The sequence below is a fragment of the Rhinolophus sinicus genome, chromosome 7 (genome assembly GCF_057876585.1).
Source record: "Rhinolophus sinicus isolate RSI-liver-muscle chromosome 7, RSI-T2T, whole genome shotgun sequence".
Lineage (NCBI taxonomy): Eukaryota > Metazoa > Chordata > Mammalia > Chiroptera > Rhinolophidae > Rhinolophus > Rhinolophus sinicus.
Window position 1 is genome coordinate 13,539,437 of NC_142507.1, and position 15,942 is coordinate 13,555,378.

The following is a 15,942-nucleotide window of genomic DNA, read 5'->3' on the forward strand; positions in this document are numbered from 1 at the left end:
TGGCAAGATCAGGCCATTATTGATGATGGCAGGTTTGGCCTTTGGTGTCTGATGGATGGAGTCTTGGCTTGGGTTTATGGATTATATTTTTTTTTTAGTGGCACACGGTCAAAATTCAAAGAACCTGGGTAGGTCCGTGGCTTGACACTTCCTGCTTAAACAGGTCCTGTCAATAAGACTAGAGGGGTCTATTTTTGGAGCAGATGGAAGAGGCCTCTCAGGGGCAGCAGGAAGAAGTCAAGCTTTATCCCTGGATTTAGTCACTCCATACATTTGAGTTCATGTTTTCAACATCATCTCGTCCCTCCAATGCACAGTAAAGATGTAGTGATCCAGACCTACCCTCAGGGAGCTTTCTGTCTGGTAACACGCAGTTTCCATCAGCATGAGTGCTTTGATAGGGAGTAGAAGTGTTAGGAGAGAACTTAGGAAACTTACTGACCTGCACCTCTGGCCAGCCGAGATGGCTTCGGGAGGAGGTGGTGAGTATGGGGACATGCGAAGGACGAACAGATGCCAGCTGGGAAGGGCGGGGGGGGGGGGGGCGGAAGTACTGTTCAGGGCACAGGGCACAGCTACTTTGGAGACAGGGGAACAAGATGGTTGGAGGATGTAGCACAGACCTGGGTGTGGCCTGAGCTCGAGCCGGAGCCACGCTGTGCAGGCCTCATAACCAGCCCAGACGCCCGGAACTTCCAGGGGGCATGGAAGCCACTGAAAGGCGTGAAGCAGTGGAGGGAATGAAGGCTCTTCTCCCTTAGCTCTTCTGGTCCCTCTTCAGGGTTAACAATACATAGTTAAATGTCACGAATCCAGTTTTGGGAATGTTGCCAGACCTGCACTCATTTTATCCATGTGCATGAATTAGAAGTGAATGAAAATGAAGAAAATTCATGTGTTCCGTGCTCTCCTGGGGTCAGCTGAGCTTCCTTCCCTTTCTCAGCTTCCTCTCTTCATATCCCCGGTTCCTGCAAACTTTTGGGACTCAAGTTCGGGACTCCTGTCCAGCATGGCCCCTTGCCTTGCTAAGGAGTGACTTCTGTAGGAGCCCATGACATCCGTTTGTGTGTGCTTAGCTGGTGGGAACTGAGTTACGCTCCCCGTGAGGCACGCAGGAACCTGTGTCATTTCTGCACAGTCTGTAGAAAGTGCGTGGACAGGAGCCTGTCACAGCTGTTACCGTGAGGCTGTGCCAGGATCCCCACGGGGCCCAATCTGCTGGAGGTTTATTCGGGTACAGGGAGGTTATTTTCATCTCTGTTACTGCTTCACTCTTTGCTTCCACTCAGGTAGCCTTCTTGCCTCATCCACCGTCTGTGACAACAACAACTGGGGGCAGTAGTGGGTGGGGAAGACAATTGAGGAAGATTCCAGTTTTGTCAATAAGGGCAGTTTATGTGCTGTATGCTGGACATGCAAGAGGACCAAGTTAAGTTTCATTCAATTCAAAAGTCTTGTTTGTGACTTTGATTTCTGAAGACTGGACGGTGTTGCAGGTGATTTAGCTAAGAATATGGGCCGTAGGATGGAGCCCACCTGGGCTGGAATGCTGGCTCTGCCACCTATGGACAATACTGCTGTTAGGACCCCGGGGGAGCAGCCCCACACAGAGACCACAGCGCCCTCGCCCTCGTTTCACAGTACTTTACATACAGTACTTACTGCCAGTCCCTGACGGCCAGTTGTCCCCTGTACTTCCAAATGAACCTTCAGCATTATTACCATAGCCGAGGGGGGAGATGGTAGCTTTAATTTCCAATCTTGGTTTGAGGAGGCAGGTGCTATAGCCAGAAGCAAAGGGCCTGGCACCGTGCAACGCTTCTGGCTACTCCAGCCACAGCACGGCCAGGGCCAGCGCCCGGCGGCCTTCGCCACGCAGGAGGCATGAGTGTGCAGAAGCCATGGCAGCCACAGCCTCGTGACTTCCCCGCATGCTGGGAGAGAAGGGAGCTGCGCGGAGCTCCGAGTCTGCTTCGCCGTTCCGCCACAAGGATCTTCAGCTAGAAGAACGGGTTCGCAGGGCTCAGAGAAAGGTCGGTCGGAGAAGCAACCAGAAAAAAAATCCCTCTTCCTTTTGGCAAACATTCGTGAGCACAGCTTGCCGTTCAGGACAAAGGTGTGGCCCTCTTAACATCTCACCCCAGGGTCCCTGTCATCGCTGGTCTCCAGCTGTTGGGACCAGGCTGGTAGGAGGCAAAGGACTGAATGTGCCGCTCACCCAGTTGTCCTTGAGGCGAGGGTCTGGACAGAGGTCACTTACACCTGCCTGTGATCCTGTGGTGCAGCCAGGTAATGGGGCCAGCGGCACAGCTTGCGCGATCCATCACCATCTGCTTGCGTGCATCAGCGAGCGCTTGATGCCGCGATGTACCCAGCCTGGGCTGGTAGGATCTGTGGCTAGAGGCGAAAGTCTTGTTTTTTCTCTCAGAGTCATGGTCAGCTGGGGGACACAGACAAGCGGACTTTCCAATGTGGTGTGACGGTGTGACGAGGACTAGGCAGGGGGAGGGGCAGGAGGCCGTGCTCAAGCTGTGGCTTTAAGGACTGTTAAGTAGTGTTCCCCCCCACCCCCTCCCCCAAAAAAGATTTGTGGGAATCCTATCCTAACCCCAAGTACCTCAGAATGTGAACTCATTTGGAGTTAGGGTCTTCACACAGGTAGGTAATCAGTCAAATTCAAACGAGGTCTTTAGGGTGAGCACCCAGTATGTATCCTGATAAAACGGGGAAGATTGAGATACAAGGACAGACACACACAGGGGTAACACCATGAGAGGACGGGAATTACACTGGCACAAGCCAAGGAACTCCCAGAAGCCGGGAGGGGGCCTAGAACGGTCCTTCCTGGCACCTCCAGAGGGAGCGGGGCCCACTGGCTCCTTGATCTCACACCCCTGGTCTCCAGAACTGGGAGAAAATGAGTTTCTGTCCTAAGCCAACCAGTTGGTGGCACATCATTACGGCAGGAACTAGGAAACTAATACATCGACTTGGGTTGTCCAGGTGGAGGAAGCGGGGAAGGGAGCCCCCAGCCAAGGCATGGAGCCAGGGACACAGTGCACTGTTTGCTGGGACAATTGGGACATGGGAACAGGCAGGGCGGGGCTCTGGCAGGAACTGAGGTGGGGAGGGGCTTAGCTGGGGCTCTTCCCGTCTTTCTCCACCTGGATAATCCCCGAGTCCTTGTGTTAGTTTCCTAGTTCCTGCCATGCAAAGGCTGGAGAGAAGGGTATTGCTTAAATCATGAAGATGCCGGCCTGCTGCCGTACTAAGGAGTTCAGGTTATTCTCAAAGTGACAGGGAGCTACACAGGAACTCCCTCACAGCCAGCTCCCCACTTTGGCAGCTTTGCAGAGATTGAGCTGCCAGGGCTGGAGCCCAGGGAGGGAGGCATTGACCTTCTTCAGAGGCTGCTGCACAGACCCTGGCAGGGTAACAGAGACCCAGAATCAAGGCAGTGGCTAAGAGAAGGGGGGCCAGGAGGAGGTGCTGTTGAGGGGATGGTGACCAGCTGGCTGTGGGGGATGAGGGAGCGGCAGGGGGACTACCTGGATGCTGGCTTCTCTACAAGGAGCCGGTGGCAGAGGAGCCATGGCCTGCAGGGGAAGAGGGTGCTGTTCTGGGCTTGCTGCAGTTGAGGAGCCGGGGAAACGTCGCCATAGAGAAATCCTACAGGGTGCTGGAGAAATGTGAGGAATTTAGGGGACCCTGTCCAGGCTCTTGCCTGGTGTGGACACAGTCACCTGTGCAAAGTGTGGAGAGGTAGACAGGGCGGAGGGTAGCCTAGGGGTCCAAGGGACACTCCCTACCCCCACTGGGCTCAGAGGGCTGTGCTGCAATTTGAATAGGCCCCCTCCCTCCCTCCCTCCCTCCCTCCCTCCCTCCCTCCCTCCCTCCCTCCCTTCCTTCCTTCCTTCCTTCCTCCCTTCCCTCCTCCCTTCCCTATGGCTGGGGCCCTGGTTGAGATCCGGGTTCACACAGGACGCACCACAGCTCAATCCTGCTGACGCAGGGCTGAGCTAAGAGGTCAATGTGTTGGTCAGAGGGCGGCCTTGGGGACCCCTCTTAGAGACCGGAGCTCATCTGCCAGTCTGAGCCTAGCAGCTCCTAATCAAGTGCCTATTTTCTGGTCTCACTGATCCACGCTGCATTTCATCACTGTCATGAGACGTCGGCTGGTGTTGGTGGGAAGGACCCTGGGCTTTGAATCCCGAGTCCTCATGTGGGGTCTGACTCTCCCACAGGTGGATTCATTCTGCTTACATTCCCCGTGCCTCAGTTTCCTCACCTCAGTTCCAGCCACAATCCATCAAATCAGATTGTGGAAGGTTAAAGTGAGACAATACAGGAAAGTGCTTTGACCTCTTTGAAGGAAAAGTACCTCACAACTGTACAGTTTATTATATATATTATCAATGTTGTTAAGAATATCATCCCTGCTGGAAAAAACTGCTGCATTGTTTTCAACTCTGCTGGGAGGTCGTGCTCAGTATTTGATTTCTCTCCTTTCATACCTCACCTTTTCCCAAAGTGGCTCTCTTTTAAGACTCACCTTTAGGCCCAGATTCTCAAGACTGCTTTTTCATTGCTGTTTTTCTGACACCTTCTTTTCAAGTGACTCTTGTAGGGCTTGATATGCTTTTATTGAAAAACATACTCCCTTCCTCCCAGCATGAGCAGAGGGTCTGACTCTTCCAATAGCTGCTGGCTACATTCAGGAAGGATACACTCATTTTTCCATCTCAGAACTAGGTGAGTTACACTCAGCTCAAGACCTGTCAGCCATCCATTCACAGTGAGAGGGTGGAACTAGAATCCTTGTTAGAAGACGCTCAGAAGGATAAAGGGAAAGGCTTTATTACTATTAATATCAACTAACGTTTACCAGATGCCCAGCAGGGCACTAGACTCCATACATCACAGAGTGACACAGCTTCTCGTTATCCAGAAATTCTGGGCCTGGAGCAAATAAGGGAGAAACTCGTCCTGCAGATTCCAATGGTAGTAACCCTTCGTATTGAATACTATGGCTGGAAGGGCAGAGTCTGCGGGGTGAGGTCCAGGCATCCGTGTTTTTAAGAAGCTCCCTAGAGAGATTCAGGCGCCTGTTTCAATTGGAGGACTGCTGTGAAGCTCCGAGGGGCGCTGTCACAGACAGTGCCTCTGGGATGGAGGCAGTAGCTCACCCTCACCCCTCTTCCTCTGTGCTCAGTCTTACTCATTCCACAGATATTTCATTGAGGGCTGGCGCCAAGCTAGATGCTGTGCCTCGTGCTTGATGGCCCGGCGGACACACTGATGAGCAGGAAGGACATAGTCCACACTTTCAGGGACCCAGCATGCTCTGCTGTGACCTGATGAAGGCTCAGGGGATGAGAGAAGGCCTTTCGCTCTGCAGAAGGAGGTCAGAGTCTTTGTGGCCGGGAGCATGGCGCTGTAGAAATAGGGGAAAACCCACACAACGCCTCCCTTCTGTCTTTTTGCCTTTCTGCCACAAATGCTTATGGAAACGATGCTTTAGGTTATGGAGCCAGGCTGCTCTGGGTCCCGACGCCATACACAGGCCATGTGGTGCCAGGCCAGTTCCTTCTGTGACATGGGACCTCCTAGTGCAGAGAGAGTGGCATGAGGGCATGGGTGTGCTGTATGAAATCAGGGCCTGGACACAGTAAGTGCTTGAGTTAATGGGACAAGTTCCTTCCTTTTAATGGTGCTCACCTTTTGGTGGGAAGAGGCAACTTAAACAAGTGAAAAATGGCAAAATATGTTCAGATGCTGATACTCCCAGCAACATTTTCAGACATGATGCTAACAATTGGGAATGTGAGAATGAAAAACACCTCCACTTTTAAGGAGCTCCAAACCTAGTGAGGCGATACTCATGAAACTTGTAATTAAATGCTGTGTGGTAAGTACTGGGATGAAGAAGGGCCCTAGTGCTGTGGCTACTAGTGGAGAGAATTCTCTACTCTGCCAGGGCAGCGGGGAGCATGAGAGAAAACCTTATCGGGGAGATGGCTTTAAAACTGAGTTTGGAAGGATGGATGGGAAATGACCCAGGGGTACAGGAACGTTGCAGGCAGAGGGAATGTGTTCGAAGGCATAGAGAGGGACATGCAACCATGGTGTGTTGGGGAATTGCTAGTGACACCATGATGAGAGCGTAAGCATGTTTCTGGGGATAGGTGCTAAGGAGAATGAAACGATGAACCTAGATGGCTCTCTGGGGCAGCCAGAAAGGGCCCTAGAGCACTCTGGCAAGACAGTGGAGGGTGGGTTGGAGGGAGAGGGGAACAGGCACGGTAGGCCAGAGGCCCAACAGCGGAAGTGGAAATAGAGTCGTGAGAATGGATTAATATTAACTCCGTGAACAGCCTGCAGCTGAATAGAGGCACGTTGTCCACCTGGCTAGGCCAAGGGGCAGGCGGAAAGGTAAATGGCCTCCACCAGCAAGTTGGAAAAAGTTGAGCATGCCCTGGAATATCTTCTTTGGCTTCTAGCTTTGATTATTGTTGCAGAATATTCATAGCCAGGAAGGAATTATACATATGTATTTCCCAGTGGCCACTGCCAAGCCACAGGGAAAAGAACATTTGCATTTCTTAAAGAATTGATTGAGATTCTAAAGCCACACTGGAAAGTTAATAGTAAAAATGCACAGCTTGAAAGACTTTGCTTTTTGGCATGAAGAGTGCAGACCAGATTGGCTCTAACTGTGATACAGTTTTTAATTAAGTGCTTATAATGAGACATTTATAGCCACTCAAGAGGCCTTTTTGGTCCTTTGGGGAGGAGACATGAAGGGGGAAAGGTTTGTGATTATAGCAAAAATTAATATATAAACAAACCTCAATGTGTGTTTAAAAAGAATCAAATAGGAGGAATTACATGGTGAGGTGAAACGTGTCACGCAAATTAAAACTAAATACAATGGGGGAAAACTTGGGAAATATACATGGGTTAAGTGTTGTTTTTCACTCCAAAACATTTGCTGGGAGAAACTAGTATTAATACTAAATAGGTTCTGCTACCAATTTCTGTGTGTGTGTGTGTGTGTGTGTGTGTGTGTGTGTGTGTGTGTGTGTGTGTATGTGTGTGTTTCCCCACACCAACAGGAAATTTTTGGACACTAGCGGGATGTGGGAGAATTCAACTCAATCCTGACACTGTTTGCTGGGATGTAGAATCAGATTCCGCAGGTAAAGGGCTCGGTCCCCCAGACCACTTTTCACTTTAGATGCCAGTTGCAAGCCCAGATTGTTACATATGCTTCTGACCAAATGTCTATCCAATCAGAGAGCGGGTCCAGGACCCCTTCCTTGGGCTCAAATAATTTGCTAGAATGGCTCACAGAACTCAGGAAAACCTGTTTACTCACTAGATTATGGATTCATTACAAAGGATATTAGAGGATATGAATCAATAGCCAGATGAAGAGATACACAGGGCAAAGTCCCAAACAAAGGAGCTTCTATCCTCATAGAGCTTGGGGCCTGGCAAGGTGGCTCTCTGAAAAAGGGCCGATGAGCTGTCCTTTTTGGGTTTTTGGAGACTTCATTAAGTAGTCATGATTGACAAGTCATTAGCCACTGGGGGTCTATTCAACACCAAGCCCCCTCTTCCCTCCCCAGAAATCAGGGGGTGGGACTGAAGGTTCAATTCTTCTAACCACAAGGTTGCCTTCTATTGACCACCAGCCCCTACCCTAGGATGGGGTCCAAAATTTGCCGCATTAACATAACAAAAGACACCATTGTTGCTCTCATCACTTTGGAATTTCTAAGTGGTTGGGAGCTATGAGCCAGAAACTGGGATGAAGACCAAATATGTATTTCTTATTATAAATCACAATATCACAAATACCGATTAGAAAATTAGATACACTTTCAAGTTAATTAATTCACACTGACTTTGATTTAATAAGCATCATGTTAAGTAAATACCAAATGTTTCCTCAAAGCAATTGAACTGGAAATTAACTGCCATGAAATAGATGAATTCCCTGTTTCTTATGGAGTCATTAAGCCCAATCAGTGGCTTGATACTAAATCCACAGTGACAGTCCAGGCCAGATAGACAAGGGTTTGGCTGAAGTTAGACTCAACTATGTTACTAATAGCAGGGGTGAAAAATAAAATAGTAGCTAAATTTCCTCCTCCTTGCTTCATTTCTCTAAGCACATGGTTCCAAGCTCTGCTAGTGCTTGATTTCTAGATGTGTCTCTCTTAAGCTGGGCTGTGTCTCTGAGAGGAGGGCTTGGTGTCTAATATTTGTGCTTTCTTTTGCATTTGGCATTTATGTCTATTTAGGAATCTTCATAACCTTGGCTCAGTTCTTTCCAACTAATATTTGGCTGCCTTTATTAAGACCTGAGATTAAAAGCAAAAACAAAGGCTTTGTTAAGGGAACCTGCTTGAACTGGGTAGACTGATTGATGTTTGTAACCATTATGGTGGTACCCCTTTCAGAAACAGCAAGAAAAACAGTCTCTCTTCCAGAGTACTCTCGAACAACAACACCAGAGTGAATTCCCATTTTGTGCAGCCACACAGCACTAATATACTGGGAAATTAGTAAATATCCACTTCTTTCAAAATTGTGCAGGCTCTAGCTGTGGTCCTTCCTACCCTCTCCTTCCCCCCCCCTTTTTCCCAGAAGCAACCTGCCTACCTCTCAAAGGCTTGGAGCATTAATTGCCCTTTCTCTGCCTCCAATGCAAGGATAGATTAAGACCTGAGATCCACTGGAAAATGAACACACGTAAGTGAGGTCATTCGATGTTTGTCTTTCTCTGACTTATTCCACTGAGCATAATGCCATCCAGGTCCATCCATGCTGTGGCAAATGGCAAGATTTCATTCTTTTTTACGGCGGAGTAATATTATATATCACCTTTCCTTTGAACACTTAGATTGTTTTCATGTCTTGGCTATTGCAAATAAGGCTGCTGTGGACATGGGGGTACATATATCTTTTCTAGTTAGTATTTTCATTTTTATTGGATAAATACCCAGAAGTGGAATTGCTGGATCTTATGGCAGTTCTATTTTTAATTTTTTTTTTTAATTTTTTGAGGAACCTCCATACTGTTTTCCATAGTGGCTGCACCAATTTACATTCTCACCAACAGTGCACAAGGATTCTCTCTTCTCCACATCCTCCCTGACACTTACCTCTTATCTTTACAATAATAGCCATTCTAACAGATGTGAGGTAATATCTCATTGTGGTTTAGATTTTCATTTCCCTGATGATTAGTGATGTTGAGCATCTTTTGATGTACCTGTTGTTTATATGTCATCTTTGGAAAGATGTCTATTCAGATACTCTGCCCATTTTTTAATCGCATTTTTCTTCCCCCCCCCCCCTTTGTTATTGAGTTGTATGAGTTCTTTACATATTTTCGGTATTAACCCCTTGTCAGAAATATGATTTGCAAATATTTTCTCTCGTTTGGTAGGTTGCTTCTCATTTTGTTGATAGTTTCCTTTGCTGTGCAGAAGGTTTTTAGGTTGCTGTAGTCCACGTGTTTATTTCTGCTTTTGTTGCAAAGGACATCTTATTTGGTCATTTTGCTCTGCAATGTTGAACAGAAGTGGGAAGAATGGATATTATTGCTTTGTTCTTGAGCTTGTTAACTCTTTCCATTTCTCCAATGTGTATGTACCCCAGAAGGTATTTCTCACTTTCTATTCCTACCTTTGGGCTCGTGCTTTCAGCTATTGATTTTGCTAACTAATATTCCTACCTCAGACATAAAGAAAAGTTTACTTCATAATCTGGAATTTCTATTAATACTACAGAACTGAGCTCAAATATTTATGACGTCTTTTCGGATTTCCCAAAACATAATTAGAGGCTCCCTTCTCTATATCCCCTGATAGTTCTCACATATATCTGCTTAATAGCAGTGATCGTATCTCATTGTTATATTCATCTCTGCCTCTCTCACTAGCCTGTGTCCTTGAGGGACTGTGTCTCACTCATCTTTGCATTCCCAGAACTGTGCTCAGTGCCCCTCTAATGCCCACTGATGAATATATGAAGAAATAGAAGTCCAAGTTTAATAGCTGAACATTTTATCTGTCTATTTGCATTGGAATCTCTTTCTGATGATCCCCTCGTATGTGAGCGCATGCCCACCTGAGGATATTTCCTGTCATGGCTTCCCGTTAGGTTTACATTGGTGCCTGTGTTGCAAATTTCTTCATTTCTTAGAAGAAAGCGTTGTGTGTAGAAGAGAGTATAAATTTATTTTAGGTGGTAACAAGGTAAAAGGCCCAAATTTGCTGTCTAACTGAAATCAAAGACAGAGGTATTTCTTCAAGATTCAATTTACTTCATTTCCTCCTTGTTATGGGATGTCATGTGATCCTTACATTTACTTTAAAATGAAATGCACTGAAGAATGTCCCCCAGAACTGGCATACAGATTGTATTTGGATTCTAAAAGACTGTGTAGCTTATGGCGGTAGAACTTTTCACTGCTGAACCTACATACCCTTTTTTTTTCTTTCTTCTAGTATTCACTACCAAGGTAGTGAAGCTCTGGGGAAAGTTCTGCTTGAATTATTCAGGTAATTTGCATGAAAATACTTCTCAAATGATGTCCTTTTACTTTTATCTCTATGCCTTGAAGAAATGAGAACATATTTTCTTAAAGATTTCAAAGGAAGTGACATCCTTCGCTAGCTTAAACTCTCTCTACTTCTTCTGGAGAAGGGCCTGATCTTTTCTCATGGAAATTTTACATTATGTCATTTTCTTTTTTCAGATTTAAAGAGTAGAGCTGAGAGAAACAGCTTAGGAAAGTCAAATTAGCCGTATTTCTTCCCAACTATAACTGTGTGATTTGCATGCTGTTTCCTTATAACATTCACTGACCATGTAGCAATTCTGATAAGATAAAGAACTAAACTAAACTCTATCATTTTAAATATAAAAGTAGGCAACCACACTCATGGCAGAACAAAATTTAGTTACTTAGGCAATAAATTATTTGTTACACTGGTCATGTGCCTGTTTTAATTGTTAAACACAAATTAGAAATAAAATACAAAAACAAACCCCAACAAAGTTAAAATTTGAAGTATAGGCTCATAGAAATTTAAAGTTTATTAGGGAAATTAGATAATCTAGTTCAAACCCTCATTTTCTAGATAAGGAAATGATGGTCCGGAAAATTCAAAAATCAGAACTGATATGTTCTAAAGCTTTTTGTGCTATTGTGTTCTCCCCGAAAGGAGATAAAATTTTGATTGTTTGAATATCAAATATCAAATGGTTGTTTATGAAATGGTATATTAGTATACAAGCAGTACATAACTGCATTCTTATGAAAGATTCAAGCAATAAAAAATGATGTAGAATAAAATATGATAGTGCCCCCAAAGCTCTGCCATCACCCAGCACACACATACACATCCGTGCACGCGCACACACACATTCCCCTCTCCACGGTTAATAACATAAGTTTCTAGTCTTTACACTGCTGTTTTACATCCATATGTGTATATAAACACATATATTAATACAGTGGTTATTTTGTCTTGCAAAGAGGCATCTCTGACTTGCTCTTTTCCACTTGATGTATCTTAGAGATCTTTTATTCTGGTATGATTGATCCACTTTATGCTTTTTAATGACTGTATAGTATTCCATGGTATGGATTACTATAATTTATTTAACCATCCTTCTGTTAATAAATACTTAGTTTTAGGGCTCCCCCCTTCAAAGTCTTACTATTACAAACAGTGTTGAAATAATATTCTTTTAAATATGATGGTGTCCAGGACATGCTACCCCAAAATATGGTCCCTTGGCATATTGAATATTTTAAGCTGAAGGAATCTGAGAAATGGAAGGTGCAAGAGGGATTCTCTGATCTCCCCCTTCTGCCCTGAATCAGGTCATAAGACCTTCATGTGAAAGGTGCTCTCCCTATACCTGGAGGAAAGATGCATCCTTGTCTCTGAAGATGGAGGTACCCAGAGTGTTACCAGCGAAAGTGGTCCTTGCCCCTCTCAGGATAGAAATCAAGGGAGTAGGCGAAACAGTCTTACAGAAAGAAAGATTTATTAAAATGAAAGCTTGATGCACCAAGGGAGCGCACACAGAAAGAGAACGTGGCTCCCTGAGGTATGTTAGTACAGCGGCTTTATTGAGTGGTGAGATTTAGGACCCTGCCCCGGCTTCCTTGGTCTCTCCTCCCTACATATGTGGGGTGGGTCTATCTTGGCACCTGCGCAGTATGAGTACATGCTTCTTCCTGTGTGGTCTGTCTCATTAGCATCTTAAATCTCCACCCAAGGGTGCGTTATTTTACTATGGCAATAAAGATAGGTCACCTAGAGGACAGTTCTTCTGACTGGTACAAAGGCGCAGCTTTGGGGACTTTCCCTAAACCTGATGATATCTTTTCTGTGTTTTTTTTGGTTCCAACTGGTCTTTGTCCCCTATTGGTGGAAGGATATATGACTCAAGGTCATTTGCCAGGTTTCCAGATCTGCTTATGGTCTGTTACTGACCACAGTAGGAATACGAATGAACTGGCCTTGCTGAGTTTCCCCTAGTTTACAACCTTAGCGCATACCCTTTGTCCTATAATGTTTTTCCAAAGCTTTCCACTTTTCCTTAAACCTATGGTAAAAATGTTCAGACTTGCTTTTCCTGTGGCAGCCACTGGGTTGAGAGAAGCGTGGCCAACTCCTCTCCCCGCCATGGCAAGTACAAAAACTAGAGAGGCAGCTAACAGCTTGATGGTTGCCTGAGTGGGGCATGGTGGGAGTGACGATTGACTACAAAAGGCCATGAGAGAACTTTTCAGGGAGATGGAAGCATTATCAATAGTGATCGTGATGATAATTGCACAACTGTATGAATTTACTAATATTTGTGGAACGGTTCACTAAATGGGTCAATTTTGTGGTATATAAGGTATTCCTCAAAAAAAAGTAACAATAGCTTATAAATTTAAAAACAATTTCAGAGCTTACTGGTTTAAAAAAAAGGAATTTATGTGTCCATATTGATAATAAGCTGATAAATAAATGCAGATGAAGGAAAGGCTCTTAGAATAAAAATGGTAAGCGCTAACTGGTAAATAAATATGCAGGGAGTGGTGGACTTGAAAAATTAGCATTTTGCAGCCATCTAGAATCAAACACTGGATTAATTAAGAATCACTTATTGAAAGTGGCGGATGGCTCAGTTGGTTAGAGCACGAGCTCTGAACAACAGGTTGCCGGTTCGATTTCCACATGGGCCAGTGAGCTGCGCCCTCCACAACTAGATTGAAAACAAGGAGCTGCTGCTGAGCCTCCGGAATGGGGGCCGGATGGCTCAGTTGGTTAGAGCGTGAGCTCTCAACAACAAGGTTGCCGGTTCAATTTCCGCATGGGATGGTGGGCTGCACCCCCTGCAACTAAAGATTGAAAACAGCGACTGGACTTGGAGCTGAGCTGCACCCTCCACAACTAGATTGAAGGACAACTATTTGGATCTGATGGACCCTGGAGAAACACACTGTTCCCCAATATTCCCCAATAAAATTAAAAAAAAAAGAATCACTTATTGATGGTAAATCTCAGACATTTTGATCAGGAGCAGGATATTTGCATGGTCTGAAAATATCTCCTCACAGACCGCTTACTAGTTGCAAGGGAACAGTAGTGCAGAAATGAGACAACGTCTTGACCAGGTGATCAGAACTATCATCACTAATAAAGGGCACGTGGACATCGTGTGTCTCTGATTGTTGACACTGAGAAGGACACATCCCATCTAAGTATTTCTCCTGGGAATGCAAAACCTGAATTTAATCATGGAGAAACATCAGGCAAACCTTAAATGAAGACTATTCTATGAAAAAAGGTGGAGGGTGGTGGTGGGTGGGCTGTACTAAAAAATAACAATGTCATAAAAGATAAAAGAAGGTTGTGGAAAATGTTCCAAATTATAGAAGGCTAAAGAACCTTTTCCTGTGGGAGCCACTGGGTTGAGAGGAGCATGGCCATCTCCTGTCCCCACCATGGCGTGTATTCGTTCACTGACATCGGTATTCTCCAAAAAGGGGGAGTCATCTGGCAGAAATGTCGCTTTGCCTGCTCTGTTCAAGGCTCCCATTCGACAGATACTATGAACCCTGTTCACACCAACTTGCACAAGAACAACAGACGGCCCTGTGCTGTCAGTGGGTTAGCAGGTCATCAAGCCAGGGCTGAGCCGTGGGTCCTGGCAGACCTGTGGCTCGAATTCCCAGAGTTCAGGCCAGGGTGCTTTTGGCCAAATGTGTCGTGGGGGCCACATGTTTGCAGCAACCCAAACCTGGCGCCGTGGACTCCTCAGAGTGAGCACAACACAGAAGCGATATGCCATCTGCTCTGCCCTGGCGGCCTCGGCCTTACCAGCGCTGGTCGTATCTAAGTCCGTCATATTGAGCAAGTTCCTGAACTTCTTTGGTGGTTGAAGATACAGTTGAAGCTGAAGAAGACCAAGGAGGCTGATTTGCTTCTTAAGAAGCTTAAGGCCTGGAATGATATCAAAAAAGTCTATGCCTCTCAGCGAATGAGAGCGGCAAGGGCAGAATGAGAAACTGTCATCATATCCAGTGCAGGGGACCTTGCGTCATCTATAAGGAGGACAACGGCATCATCAAAGCCTTCGGAAACATCCCTGGAACTACTCTGCTTAATCTAAGCAAACTGAACATTCTGAACCTTGCTCCTGGTGGGCACGTGGGCCGTGTCTGCCTTCAGACCAAAAGTGCTTTCTGCAAGTTAGAAGGTCTGTATGGCACTCGGCGTAAAGCTGCCTCCCTGCAGAGTAGCTACAACCTTCCCACACACAACATGCTCACTATAGAACTGAGCAGAATCTTGAAAAGCCCGGAGCTCCAAAGAGCCCCCCGAGCACCACGCAGGAAGATTCGTTGCAGACTCCTGAAGAAGAATCCACTGAAAAACCTGAGAATCACGTTGAATCTAAACCCACATGGAAAGACCATGTGCCGGAATGCCAGTCTTCACCAGGCAGCTCTGGGTGGATAAAGCAACAGCAGCAGCAGCAGCAGCAGCAGCGTGAGAAGCCAAAGCTGATTAGAAGGGGGTTCCAGGCCAGAGGCCAGCAGCCGGGAAGAAAGGAAAGAAGGCTGGTGATGTTCTGAAGCAGAATAAGCCTTTGGTGGGAAAAAGGCTGCAGCTCCCAAGAAACCAGCAGCAGAAAAGAAACCCACCACAGAAGAAAAGCCTGAGGCATAAACTTAAATTTGTTTTTCTGTAAAAGTCCATTCGCTTTGCACAGCTAATTTTGAATAAAAACCCGGTCAAAGAGGAACAACAAAGAAAACAGTTCAGACTTGAGTTCTTCAGATCTTCATTTCCTGATAAAGACTCCTGTGTCATGTAAAAATTACATTAAATACATTTGTATGCTTTTCTCTTGTTAATCTGTCTTTTGTCAGTCCACTTCACAGTGCCCCAGGCAGAGAACCTAAGATGGGTAGAAGAAAAGATGTTTTCCTCCCCTACACCTCAAATGGATAGCCAATAACCCCCAAACTATTGATGGAATAATCTATTTCACTCCCCTGTCTCTGATATGAAGTGTCACATCTAATATTAACCAAATTCCAGAGTGTGCTCATGCATGAATGTGTGTGTGGGATGGGGAGAAAGGGGAGAGAGAGAGAGAAAAATGTCCTTTCATTTTTCTCCATAGTTACTTAGCTGTGAGGGTTTCTTCTTCTTGAGTCAATTTGGATAATTTTCTTTTTCTTAAAAAATATCCATTTTATTTAGGTTTTCAAATTTATTTTTACAAAATTTTACATAGTATTTTCTTACAGTTCTAACGTCTTCCTGTGTATCTATAATTATTTTCTCTTTCTAATTTTTAATATTTTTATTCATGTCCTATCCTTTTAGTCATCACAGTGCCAAAGAT

The 15,942-nt window shown here is 45.5% G+C and overlaps 1 pseudogene; it reads left to right on the plus strand.

Annotated features, from left to right (window-relative positions):
- Positions 1–14,029: 14,029 nt before the first annotated feature.
- Positions 14,030–15,324, plus strand: LOC141568614 (large ribosomal subunit protein uL4 pseudogene; annotated as a pseudogene).
- The last annotated feature ends 618 nt before the right edge of the window (positions 15,325–15,942 follow it).